Below are 15,251 nucleotides of genomic sequence, written 5' to 3'. Positions count from 1 at the left end.
CCCTCTTAATGGAATAGGCAGACAGGGAAAAAGGATCACTTATTCCTTAGAGAATATGTATTTCTATATCTATATATAAAACAATCTTGTTTTTTGGTGCAGGCTTTTAGTTGTATCCCAGGGAGAGAGTGACTTACATTGATTATTTACTGGTAGAATGCTGAGAGCACAAAAGAATGTGATTCACTCTACTACAAAGAACAGAAGCATTCATGCCTGTTTGTGCTGGCATTTAATAATTTCCTCCTTCCCCTTTCTAGGACACAGGCTTCATTAAAGCATTATATAAGTATTCTTGACTTTGGATTATCAAGATAGGCTTAAAACATTTATATAAGTGAGCGTTTGGAAGCCAAAGAAACTAAATTAGTCACATCACTGGGTTCTACTGCTCCATCTACTTCTGTGGTTTACTGAGAATGTAAGCCTAAATTTTGCCCCAACTTGCTTTTCTATATGTTACTTTAATGTTTTTCCTACAACCATAAATGTTATTATACCTGGAATTCTTTGTTGCTCCATTTGTTATTCAAAAGGGAGGTTAGATACATGGTATTGGTGATAACTAAGAAACCTGTATTTACATCTTATTTTTAATAATTTTGGAGCTACAAAAATGATAGATTCCAACGTCTGGTGCAGTGCCTATCAGAGAAAGGAACTCAGCTGAAAGGAACACTCTGCACCACCTCCTTTCCCTTCCTAAAGTGCAGATATTAAGTCATGTGTCCACTGGAAATGCCACTAGAGAAAAGGGAATAGTATCACAGAATTCACAGTATCGATAAATTTAGGGTTGATGAAGCTTATATGGAATACCTTCATAAAGGTGAAATGCGTAATTGTTTGGTTAAGGGAAGAGAGACAAAACCGAATATTACTTTTCTTTTGGATTTTAAAATTTAAATACATCTTTTTGGGCCAGGAGAAGAGCAATTATGTTTTAAATCAATGCTTCTTAATTTTTTTGGAATTGAGCTCTATTATTGTTTGCTCATTAGATAATCTCCTTCTCTGAGAATAACCATTTATAAAGTCTATTAAAAGTACTAGAGAATTAAACATTTGATTTGAATATTTGTGATTTCTTTTAAAGATTTCAGGAAATAAGAAACCAAGATTACGATTTACTATTTTATTACTTGGAGACATTTAAAAATATTTATACCAAGGATAAAAGAACTAATTCTGTTTTACGGGATTATCACTCTGAGTCTCTTGTTTTCCATTGCAAATATGTTTGTAAGCCACTAGGTATTTACTTCTAGACTATAGGCTTTCCTAGGGAGATCATTTTTAGAAGACTGAAATAAAATGATCTCTGATTTTCCTGTCATTAAAAGCTTCTCTTCACAAACCACAAGCCTTAAGGGAGTGAAATCAACTAAAGAGAAATATGTGCTACAAAGGGAGCTTTAGCTCATGTTCTGGTCATTTAGACAAGATTTAATGCCACCATTGATTTACACCATGTATTGTAGTTAAGATAGTAATTGCTACATCACAGTTTATAGTATCTCTAGTACCTATGAAAGATGTTCTTTTTACAACAGCATTGTGCACTATCTAATAAGGCATTGGACCATTACTACTTTTGTTGTATTTTACTTTCTACACAGTATCCTTTTTTTTTTAAACAAAAGGCAAGCATTTTCCCCCAGAGTTTTAACTAATCCAAGTCTTTCTATGGAATCATTTCATAGACTCAGTAAAATTTTACATTCTAAATACGGTTTGAACTGGTATCTATCAATTGCTATGTATACCACTGGGGAGTCAGAAATGAATAAGACACAAACTCTGCCCTTAAAGAGATTATAGTCTCTTTGATTGCAAGTACAGATAAGTAACCATGTGGTTACACTGTAATGTGATAACACATAAGTACAGTTTATCATGAAAGAATGAATTCTGAATGGATCACAGAAGCTTCTGAGAGGGTTTATTACAGAAGTTAGCTAAGAGAGAAGGGGAGTTAAGAATATTCCTGAAAGATGGAAGGGCATATTCAAAGGTACAGAGGCAAAAATGAGTATAGCCATTTGAGGAATCACAAGTAGTTCAGTCTTGCTGGTGCTGATAGCATGATGTAGAACTTTCAGTAGATGAGGACACAGTAATGAGGGACCCAGATCTTAAAGGGTCAGGACTTTATACTGAGGGCAATGGAGAATCACTAAAGGCTTTTACATCAGACCTCTCTTTTATACCACTACAGATCCATTTGGACTGACTTGTCTCTGGGACCCCTGGCCATCTTTTTTTCCAACCCAGCTGCTGCTATAGAAATCATCTCTTGTGTGGAGTTAGTCTGTTTCTGTTGCTTATAACAGAATACCTGAACTGGGTAGTATATATAGAAACAATAATTATTACTTACAGTTTCTTGTGTGGGGGTTGGGCCTTCAAGTCCTCGGGAAGCTCTGCTCCTCTGGCTTTTCTGGTCTCAAGTGATGCGTCACCTCTTGCAGGATGGCATTGCATGCTGGTAGCTTTGCAGTTCTGGGGTCTCTGTGGTGGTCTTGCTGTCATGGGTCCACAAGACATGGCCTTGGTGGGGGTTCGCTGCTGCAACTCTGCCCCTATGTTTCCGCTTGGCATTGCTTTAGTGAAGGCTCTATGTGGTAGCTCTGCCCCTGTGACAGATCTCTTCCTAGACCCCTATGTTTTTCCATGCGGGTTCAGAGCATTTATGCAGGGACACACAAACATAACCAGTTTCAAGCCTTCACTGGGTACTTCTAGCCTCATGGACCAGGGCTTCCCTGTTGCAAGTGCAGCATGACACTTCACAGGACGTGCCTGGTGCCTCTGCATGTGCAACACAGGAATATGGGGAAGTTTAGGCCCATCCTTAAAAGATAAGTGTACAAATGGATGTGCTATCCCATATACCTAAATATCCTAAATATTAAGAACTAAAAATCAACCTAACAAGCTCTTAAAATATATTCCATCATCCTACCTTGATAATCTAGAAGGCCAATTTAAAATTAAAATTTTCAGACTCTTTGTTGTTTCATATATGTATCAGTTATCTATTGCTTTATAACAAATTACCCCTCAAAATGTATCAGTTTAAAACAATAAGCATTTATTATCTCACTGTCTGTGAATGAGAAATTCAGAAGCAGCTTAGCTGGAGGGTTGTGGCTCAGGGTCTCTCATGAGGTTGTAGTTGAAGTGTCAGCCAGAGCTGCAGTCTTCTGAAAGTTTGACTGGGGCTGGAGGATCCATTTCTAACAAGGCTGACTGTGTGGCTATTTGCAGAATATGTCAATTCCTTGCGGATTTTTGCCAAGAGAACTCAATTCCTTGCCACAAAGATGTCTCCACAGCGCTGCTTGAATATCATTATAACATGCTGACTGGTTTCATCCAGAGCAAATGATCCAAGAAAGGGAAACAGAGGAAGCTACAATGAATTTTACATATTGACCTTAGAAGTCACACACCATCACCTCTGCCACATTCTATTGATTAGAAGTAAGTCACTTAATCCAGGCTACGTTGAAGCAGAGGGAAATTAGTCTCTGCCTTTTAAATGGAGAAGCATCAAAGAATTTGTAGAATTCTGAATTTTGAGCCAACACAGCAGAAAAACATGGAGACTTTGTTCATGATTCATGAGCCCACTCATATACTGTATCTAACATTGGCTCAGTCCTGCACCATGAGTGGCCTCATACAAGAGTACTTCAAAAAGTTTATATAAAAATGGAATTAAAAGACAATACGAATCTTCCCATGAACTTTTTGAAGACCTCTTGTATGTACCTGTATGAACATGAAAATCTAACATTTAGCTTTGTCCACACTCCCCATCAACAGCTGTTTCTTTCTTAATTCTCAGGCTTGGAGGTACAGGCACCAATCTTGTAGTCTGTCATGGAAGGGCGGGCTAGGTAAAGAGGCATGTGTGAACCTTAGAATTCTTGGAGCTATTTGTGCAGAGAATTTCAGGGTTCCAGGTACCCACAGTCTGGAAATAAAGATGGCATGCATTCTGAGTGGGCAAGCATCCTGCGTAGGCAAGTTTCAGGGCCTATGGACTCCCTCAGTTTGTGGGTGAGGGTGCAGCCAGACATGGAAGCAAATGGTGTATAATCCTTTAACATGTCGGTTCCAGAGAATGCATCTAAGCATAGCACTGGAGCAAACTTTGACCAATGGAATACAGAAGGTAGAAGATAAATTCTCCCTTTGCTGTCCTGGAAAAGTGGCCCTTGAAACCCATAATTCATACAGCCTCTGAAATCCATGAAGTTAAGCAGACATCTGCTCTTGATACCAAGTGGTAGCCAGCATTCACCTTCACGTGGGCTCTCCCTTTATTCCCTCACTTCACTCTGATTTTCTCTCACTTGAGCTTGCCTATAATTGCATTTCTTAATATGATTTTAGCAGATTTTTTTCTCTTTCTTTCTTTCTTTTTTTTTTTTGACTCAGGCTCTGCTTTCTGGAGTCCTAAGTTAAAACAAGTTTTAAGCAGAGAAATAACATAATCACTTTTTTTTCTAAAGGGTAAATGCATTCATTCATCCATTTAACAAATGTTGTCTGAGTACTTTATAGGATAAAAGCAATATGTAAAGTGGCAAGGACAAATAAATAAGACAGATATGGTGGACTTATCCCTGCCTTCATGAAATAGGTGGGGAACAGAGATTTTAACAGGGAGTTATGATAGAATGTGGTGTGTGTGGTAGTGGAAAAGTGCAAGGCCCTTATACCAAATCCATTCTTCTATGCTGATGGCAAGTTTCCAAGAGGAAATAAAAAAAGCTCTTAATTGTGAAAGCCTGGTAATCAGTGACTGTTCTTTTGTCACCTACATTCATTCCCCTTCCTCCTTTCCCAACCGTATTTACCTTTTGTTACATCTTTCAATGTGCCAAGCTCTTTCTCACTTACACTGTTTCTTTGATCAGAAATATTTTTGTACCATTTCCTTTCCCCACTGGCTAATTCCAGCTCCTCCCTTTTGGTCCCAGGGTGCTAGAATCCCAGAAAAATGAACAGAGGCCATGCCATAGACATATTTAGGTGCCAATGTGAAGTGTTTCGACTTCATCCAGAAGGGTGAATACAATTGTAATATTAGATTATACTCTGGAAAGAGTGTTCAGGCTGCAGTGTAGTGAATGGAGTGAGGTAAGCCTAGGCAGAGCAGCTGAGAGCCTGTAGCAACAAACAGGTGAGAGATTAGGAGAGTTTAGCTGAGGGCTTTGGTGGTGAGAAAGCAAAAATTGGAGGCATTTGAGAGAGATTTTGATAGTATAAATAGTAAGAATAGGTAAAATTAAAGAAGGGGAAGCGGAGAGCTTAGAAAAGGTCATACTCCACTTATGTCTTAGGAATCTGGGTAGGAGCTGGGCAATTTAATGAGGTTTTTGTTTGCTGATCCGGCAACCCTAACCGAAGTAGGAAACACAGGAGAGAGATTAAGTTTCTGAGAAAAACTGAAAGGAGTTGGCATCATTTTCACTGCCATTCTAAGATGCAAGAGTCCCTAGAACTGACTTCAGGTTAGATAATTTTGGAATTTTAGGGGTGCTAATCACTCACTCCTCACGAACTAAGGACAAAAAATAGCCAAAAGAAGATTAAAGTATAACTTCTGATTACTTTATGGAATAGTATAGTGTACTACATGGTAACTTCAAAAGTATAGGCTCCCCAGAAAAGACAACTAAGGCTTGAAGCAAAAAACAGGGCTTCTCACCCTATTTTTGACTCCCTGGCCATTCTCCTTACCTGCTGCAAATGTAGACCTTAAAACTCAGTGAAACAGAATTAGATCAACACAGATGATAATTACCCTTCCTGTGACAGGGGGAATGTTTCCTATTGCTGGTATGATCTGCAGAAAGACAGACACACACACACACACACACACACACACACACACACACACACACACACACACACACACACACACACACACACACATCCATAATCAGATATTTACTATAGAAAGATTTATATGGCTGTGATGTAGATAATGCTGTAAGGCGGGGGTGGGGTGGGGGGAGTGGAAACAGAGAGAGATTTTGTAGCAAATAAATAATAAATGGTGTTTAGACTGAAATTAACAGTGGAGATAGAGAATGTTAAACAGAATTGGTAGGGGCTGGATTGGCAGGACTCCAGATGTGGTTCAGAGAAGGGTCAACTGTAGTGCCAAGCCTGGGTTGTGGATATGGGTATCATTCATTGAGAAAAGTAACAGGAGGAAATGTTTGGTATTGAAAGATGGAAGTAAGTTAGTTCCTATGGGACATGTTGCATCTAAGGCACACAAGGGACAGCCTAATGAAGATATCCAGCTAATAGATGACATGTTATTGTGAGCATGTCTCTGTGTGTGTGTTAGTGTATGGATACATCCAGGAAGACAGCAGATATTGTAAACTAGTTGAACCAAATAGTTGTTTGAATCCTGTTTCTCTATGATCTGCCTCTACTATAGAAGGAAGCTGTTTAAACTAAAACTTGATTTCATGCCCTCCAATAAAGGTACGGATGAGCATTTGCTACAGGTACAGCCAGTAAGGCATAAGCAAAACTCTAATATGCCTCCTCTTCTCTTTCCCCCTTTATAAGGTCCAGAGCTTGGACCTAAAGCTCAGATACTGAAGTGGATTTAAGTACAAAACAATAGATACTGAGAATGGCAGAGCAGAACGATAAAAAGTAAAACATTGAGAAAGTTCATAAGCCCTGCCCTGTCTCCCTCTTAGACTTTATATTATATAATAATAATAATAATAATAATAATAATAATAATAATAACAACAATAATAATAATAATGATAAGAAGAACAGCGGTAATGACAACAATGTATTCCTTAATTAAGCCAAGGTATCCAAGGCATGTGTTTGTTTATAACTAAATGCATTTCTGACTGATATAGAGAATCATTAGAAAGAGATAATGATAGATGCCCTAGGGGTAGTTGAGATTACTCAGAGAATTATAGAGTAACCTCAGAAGAGGACCTAAGGCAGAATCACATAGGAATGAAGATTCAAGAAAGAAGAGTTCAAAATAAAAATAGCATTGAGAAGTAAACAGAAACGTAGGAAGAAGCTAATATGATATGGCATCACTGAATCTCTGGGAAGAGAGCATTATTTCAAGTGGAGAGGGTTCCACCGAGGCAAATGGTGCAGAAAGCTCAAGGAAGAAAATTCCAAGCAGTCTAGATTTAGTATTTAGACTGGTAACCTTAGAAAAAGCACGTTCAGTGAAATTTAGGCAGTGGAAGTCACTTCACAGCAGGTAAGAGAGTGAGTGAAAGGTGAAGAAACAGAGAAAAAGAGTGTGCATAGCCCTTTCAAAGGTTTTTCAGTGAAGAGGAGAAAGAAATCAATAGTTATTGGGCAACTTGGGGTTGTTGAGGATTTTAAAAACTGTCTTTATTGTTGGCAGTGGGATTGCTTATTGTTTATTTTTATTTTTATTTTGCTTATTGTTTATTTGAAGGTATTTAGTGCTAAGAGAAAGGATAGTCAGTGGACAAGGGTCCCAAGGAGGCTGTATCATGGCAATTACAAGCCCATGAGACACCTCTTCTGCTAGAAAAGAAAAAATGGACACAGATGTTGCTTTGCCCTAAATGCCACAGGACGTTGAAGAAGATCTCCCTTTCTTTAACATGTAAGAGGTGAAGACATCTGAGAAGACTAGTGGGAAATTTGGAGGGATAAGAAATATAAAAAAACAGATTTGAAAAAAAAAAATGGAGGTTTGAATGAGAGTCTTGAGGAAAAACTACTAAGCAACGAAAGGTGAATTTCTGTGTGCAGTTGAAAGATTAATCAGAATTGAAGAACATAATATTATAACAGTTATGTGACGGCAATGTTTTCTCCATCAGCAAGTTCTCACTCTCCTGAATATGGAGAAGAGATGATTGGACTCTCTTCAGCTGGGGTTCTGCAGAGCTGGCTGGGTGGAAGAACAGTGGAGCAATAATGTCTGGAATATCACAGGCAAGTGCAGTTGATGTGATGAACTATATCATAGTGTCCATGTTGGAGAAGAATGGCTGGGATGAGGGATGGGGCTGGAAATAGATTCAAGTTGAGAAATGAGACTCTGATTCTTATGGGTTTAAAGAATACATATAGTTGGACTAAAACAAGTGAGGAAAGAGGATATATAAAAGCATGACCAGGAAGTAGGATAACTTTATGTATGAAATATGACTTAGTATTAAAAATAAGAAGACTATAAGAAGTATCTTTATAGCATTCCTGAAGTAAGGCTATGATTTTTCAGGGATTGAGGAAACCTCTACCCTGCTTTCTATTTACAAATAATTGAAATTTTGCTGTCTACATACACAAACAGTAAATGAATTCATTCCCCAGGAGCAGTTACTAATTTGCTGGTTGTATTTCACAGGTTTTTTTTTTTTAGGTACCTAATTTTTCATTAAATGATTGTTTTTCAAATTGACTTGTGGATATGCACAGGTTCACATTAGCATTCATGAGAAATCAATTTTTGACTTTGTATAACCTTGAAATAGCTTATTTGGCACCCTGTAGACAAAACTGCCTGATGATTTTTGACTTGTATGTTTTTTTTTTTTTTGCCATAGAAAGACAGCCCCAGAGCATCTCCAACCTTCGGTTTCCTACAACACTTTCTTCTAATTACTGAAAAGCATGATCAAATAGAAAAGCAATTCAAGCCAAGCAAGGCTGTTTACTCCTTCTATCAAACCAAGTTCACCTAGGAATAATTGCTGTTCTGACAACTGCTGTACGTTTCCTTAACCCCCTACAGTGACCCCTCTAGCTTCTAACTTCTCCAGCATTACCAACATGTATTATCTTTCAATGAGAAAAATCATTGATTTGTATCTAATATATATATTAGCCAATCTAAACTTTTCAAAAGCTGGGCAGTTGGATAGCCTTCATTTTCATTTATTACCTGTCCAGCATTTTATCAATGCAGCCACATCAAGACCTACAAATTATGTATCAAGGAGGGAGATCCACAGGATATGCCTTCCTGGGATATATATATATTTTTTTCTGCTTCTGTTGCTTTGGAAATTCATAGAGTGAAAGTAAACAACACGTGTGCATCCTACTTCTAAAATCCAGCCACTCTTTCCATAATGAAACTAGAGGGATTGGTACTGATGCTTGGTTAGTTATACCTCAGCAAACAAGTCAACAAATATTTCTTAAGCACTTAAACCCACTTTTGAAGATTTCATTCATTTTCTCAGGGCACTAGGTTATACTTCAGTGATTTATTATATGCAAAGAGCCTAATTATTTGTTAGCTTTTTAAAGGACTTATATTGCATGGAAAATATCTACAGTTTATCAGCAAAGTTTTATCCACATATTGGTTTTGTATGTCAAAGAAACATTCATCCACATCTCTGCTTCTATCAGAGTTTTTTTAAGTATTCTTAAATGAGAGCAAATTTAAAATAGTTTAATTATGTGTCTGATTTGGTGCTTAGAAAATTCTATTATTTTAATATACATATATTATTGAAGCTTCTACTACTTCTCACTGGTGCTATTTTTACCACTTTAATGTATTACCTGCTTACTAACCATGTCAAAGAAATATCTGTTTGAGCTTTTTATCTAAAATAATGAAAGAAAATTATTTATTCCACTTATTAAAATTTATCTTAAATATAACTTGGCTTTAAAATAACAACGTAGACTGTGGAAAGCCTGTGGAGTTTCCATATTCTTTTATGGTTCATATTTGAGACCATAGTTGTTCACTGAATTTTAGTCTGCATGAGCTTTGAAAAAGCATTTTCGCAGCATCAAAAGACTGGATCAAATGATTAGTCAACTCCTCTGTTTGAGGGTAAGAAATATTTTTTTTCTTTATTAATCAAAGAGGATTCACCATATTATATGTACTTGAACTAGCAGGTTTTTAAAAGGTGTTTCTGTCTAATTCTCAAAAGAAAATAACCCCATTTTGCTTTCATAGAAGTTGACATTCTCTAAAATCTTTGGTGAAAATCTAAAAATGAAAGTACTAAAAATTGAAATCTCTACCAATGTAAATAGGGGAAACCATACCCCCCTTTCCCCAAACCCTTTTTTTGAGTCACTTTGCAAAGCAAATAGATAAAGCCCAAGCTCATTCTCTATGTCACTTTTCAGTCTCAATGCACCTGGGGAGATATCACAGAGCTTTCAATCAATAGCCTCCCAAATTCTGCAATTACTTTATTCTCAAGGGTCTATAAGAGGGGTGAAAGGGCTTTAAGGTCTCTAACCTACAAGTATGATGTGAACTCATAAAGCTTATATCTGTTGCAGTTTTGACTGGCTCGCTCCTTTTATCCATTTAAATATGAAAAAGGATATCATCATGCAAACAAAATAACGGAAATGAATTAGTCATTTTGCCTAAATCTTTCCCTAGGAAAATGCACATTAGTGCAACAACCTACATAGATTGATTGTTTTTAACCTTACATCATTATAGTACTCTATGTAAGCAATGAATATGAATTAAAACTGTCATGGTAGTGCATTAAGAAATGCTTTTAAATTGCTTGTTATGTCAGTATTTTGATGCATCTCTAAAGGAAGCACATGCCACGTGGAAATATTCTCACTTCTCATAGAGTAGAAGTGGCATATTCCCAATTTTGTCATTTGGCAGAAAAATGAAACATTTTTCTTCTCTCCTTGAATAGCAAGGAAAAAACTAAACATTTTTTCTTAGATCAAAACAGGTAAAGACCATTGTAAATCTTAGTTCTGCTGTAAGAAAAGAGCTTGCAAGAATCAGACATCAGATATTTTGAGTGACTCTACATTATTATGGTATGGTATATGAACTTTACATTATTACTTAGTTCTTTAAATGCATTAATAAACACAGTATATGTTATTGTTGTTGTTTTCCAGAAATATGCTTTATGTAAAAGCATGTCATCTGCAAGGTTCTACAATTATAGTAACTAAATGAGACATAATTTAATCTATATTGGAGTTTTATTTTTTCACAATTATGATTTATACATATTTAGTGAGATTTTTATATTTCATTATATAAAAACCATTTATTTCAGGAAAATGCATAAAAGTGTGTTTACTTAATGTACTCCAATAGTTATCTCCTTTTAAATTTGCACTAATATTTTCCCTAAGAGAGGTAACATTTTTCTCTCTAGCCTTCACTCTATGAAAAAGCTAATGTTTCTCCCTAACCATCTCCACATCCCCATTGTCATATAATAGAACCTTGAGTGACTCAGTAAGTCCCTTCCTGACCAAAAGCAACAAATGACGTCACTGATGTCCCTATAGAAACATTAGGAAAGAGTCTTAAAAAGATGGAGCTGTTAAATATTTAATACTGACTAATAGCTACAGTAAGGCAAAACAATTAGTGAATTTATTAGTCAGGGTTCAAAATACATGTCTTTTTAAAGATGAATCTTTGTGGGAGTATAACTTATATGTTCACTACAGAGATCAGGGTATGAAAGTACTGGCTTAACATAGTGGTTTCTTCTGTGAAATGTAAGGCTGTCAAATTCTAAAACTTCTGTATAGATCAGACACATTTTCATTTTTAGAGGTAGTAATGACCTCAATCAAATTTGAGCGTTTTAATGAAAACAAATGGTTTACATCAAAAGCGTGAATTGGATCATCATTCATGAGCATCTTTATCATTCTTTCCTAATTTAGACACTTATTGATGACCTGGCCTTTATAGGTGATGTTTTATTGTCCTAATATCTTATGACTGATACTATACTCTAATAAACCAAATGAAAGAGTTATTTTTTACCCAGTAAACTTTAATATTAACATTTTTTGTAAATACATTCCAATAAACTGATAAACATAAAAATGGAACTATATAGCATCTTTTTTCAGTATAGCGGATAGAAATAAATTAATCTCTCTCACTGTATCTTTTTCACAAAACTGGGATTGTTGGTAATATCTACTGAAATGACAGTACCATGGTCCTACACAATTTATTTCCCAGACCTGTAGGCATGGGTTATGGTAATTATATGTGGAAACACAATATAGGTATAACAATAGGAAGATTATTTAACCTATATAACTTTCAAAGTTTTTCTCATGGTTTTCATTGTCCTAGAATTCCAACTATTTTAACTGCGTATGAACTTGAAGATGATGGCCTGTACACAGGTTTATTGATCTAAGCAAAATTTTGCTCAGGGTGTCTGTATAATCTGATAGAGATAAGGAGTTTTCCTTTGAAAATAGTTTCTTTGGTGACCATCACTACCTGGAATCAAAAGGTTTTCCTACTGACTGTCAAAGAGGATGATGTGAGTTGAATTAAAAAGTAAGAAAAAGTATGAGGGAGAGTATAAGGAAGGTTACAACAGAATCAGGAGCTCTTGCTCCTGGGAGGCAACGTTGCCCCAGACAACAGGTGATTCATGACTACTAAGTGAGGGATGCAGCTCTTGGCACTGTTAAAATAAAATTGTGCTTTTCAAAATATACAGACATATTTTAAAGGATGATTTGCCTGTGAAAAATAAACATTAAATTATGTGATTTATTTTTCTTTCTCAATAAGATGAAGCTTTTTAGAAGGAGCATTCTTATGAGCCCCTTGACCAATAAATGAAATTGCATTATACTGAGAAATGTAGAAAACATAAGGTTTATTTTTCACTGCATCATTTAAATTACAGGAGCAAAAATAAAATGATTCACTTTCAAGTGTTTGGGACAGATAGCTGAAAGCTGTACTAAACAGAAGAAAATATAATATATTTGAATTATACTCACCGTCAAAGGAGTGTTGTCTGGAAGTTTCATATGTTAAATATGAGTTTAATTTGAGCATTTCCATTTTTCCAATTTAGGTTGAGATAAGTGCTCTTATGACAACTTATGTTAATGAAGCTAAACCCCAAAGAGTTTATTCAATGAACCGAGGAGCAGTGAATATCTCCATGAGGGAGATGATGTCATAAGCGACATTGATTACTATTGCTTTCTCTGGTGTCTGGAATTTAACTGGTTATTTGTCTAAGTGCCTAATAATTTTTAGCATTTCTGAATTATTTATTATATGGGTGTTGACTTCCAAGGGTACCTATTATGAGATATTGCATAGAATTTCACAGCAGTGCTCTGAAATCTTGTTGGAAATTGATACATATATGCTGATTTACATGGCTTCTAATACATTATCTCTTGTCACATCTGAACATTCCATTTTTATAAGCAATATAGTACACTCAGAAGCCATAAAAGGAGTGACAGCTGCACAGGGGAGACTCAGCCCATTTAAAAACTGATTTTACAATCAAGGCTGTGTATCTTCAAAATCAACCACAGAGATTCTAGATCACAGAGTCGCATTTCTCCTCATGCCTAGTGCATTTGAACAACTTGACAATAAAATTAAACCACATGATTTTGCCAAGTGATAATATAATTTAACAATAAGAAAACAGTTGCCTTAAAGCAGAAGAGCCTTTAATAGCTTAAGGATGACTTTAGGGCATAAAAACGGGTAGAATTTTAGACAAAATCTGTCAGTATGCATTTGTTTAATTTTTATTTTGCATCTATATTTTCTGTCCACCCTCCCACAAGCTTTCAAGTTTTCCTTGACAAACAAATCTAATAAACCTATTTTGGGTCAGAAGAAGACTTGTGGTTTTCATTAGGAGAAAAAAATAGATCAGAGACAGGAAAACAATTTTTAACAAATTTTCTCCTTTTCTGCTTTTGCTTCTAAAACGTAGCTCTTCTTTATGCTTTTCCTCTATGGAATAGTAAGCTTCAGCCACTTAAATGTTTGGGAGTTAGGGAAAACCCAATGACCCCTCCCAAGGAAAAATCCAGCAGCTGATTTTAGGGTGATTTATGCTTCCTGTCTTATAAGAGCACAATGACTCATGACAGCTTCTCCTGGTCCCCTAGGTCTTGTCGAGACTTCATCTCTGCCTTGGTTCCTCTAAGAGCTACTCTTATTTATTGTTCCTGCCTGTACTGAGAACCGGTGCTTGGGGAGTTTGGTCTCCCTGCACGTTTGGGCAGAACTAACAAAAGGAAGATCCTTTTGCAGATTTGAACAATTTTTAGACATCTAGCTGTAAAACTGAATGTGTGTACTTGTTTTGCACAGTGCAAATGAAAACTGCTTCTCCAAATTGTTAAAACACCAAGATTTTCTACTGAACTATATTCTTCCTGAAATATGGATAGTTTATCTTTTGAGAGTTGATAGCTGCTTTTATTTTGTAAAAATCGCTTCCTTTGTTCCGTTTCCTTCTGTCACATTATTCAAGGTAATAAATACTCTATGGCAGAAACTGTTCCTAAGGGAAGTCTGTTTAAACCCAATTGGGGGAATGCTCAACTTTATATATTCAAAAGCTCTCTGTCATCCAACATTGTACTGTCTTGGCTGATTCCCATGGATACCTTAAAAATGTTCCAGGCAAAAGTCTACTTTAGAGCATGTCACATTTCATATACTGGGAAATTTGAGCATTTTGCCAAAGTTTGATATGTTTTTTAAATATCAGACTTTCCAGGATATAAATTTTTCCAGGCAGAATGAAAGGATGAAAATGTACAATTTTATACTTTCTAAATTCCCTTAGTTTGCAGCTTTTCTGGTCATTAACCATTTCTTGCTAACCTTTAAGCTTTTACCCTGAGTGAAAATGGATAGCGAACTGAAAAATCTATGATTTTCATGAATGAAATAAATTAATTAACTGCACAAATAAAAGTGAAGTATTTATAGATCGTTGTAGGTGTTCTTCTCCACATCCTATTAGAATTGATTATAAAGTTGTGAATAAAACATCGTACACATTAAAATAAAAATAAAACTTGGCTGTGATGATCAGATAACCAACACATTTATAGAATAAACATATGCATTTTTAAATGCTGTATAAAGATCGAAACTATAAAAGCAAATAAATGTCATTGAAAGGGACCTTTTACTCTGAGTTTATTGCCTGTTATCTCCCTCAGCCTCATCTTCATAAAATTTTGAAATTAAGCGTAAAAGAGTGACCACTACTAGAAGCACTGCCCAGGATTGGGGATCTTCCAACCATTTGCAAATATAGAGTGATCTTACTCCCATTTTACAATTTTACAATGTTAATATGAAGCTGTTATTTATAGCAGGGAAATTCAATATATATCAATTTAGGATTTTATAGTTGGAAAAAACCTTAAAGGTCACCTAATCTAACTCTGTG

Source organism: Cynocephalus volans, chromosome 12, assembly GCF_027409185.1.
Source record: "Cynocephalus volans isolate mCynVol1 chromosome 12, mCynVol1.pri, whole genome shotgun sequence".
In the NCBI taxonomy this organism is placed as follows: domain Eukaryota; kingdom Metazoa; phylum Chordata; class Mammalia; order Dermoptera; family Cynocephalidae; genus Cynocephalus; species Cynocephalus volans.
Note: the sequence above shows the minus strand (reverse complement) of the source record.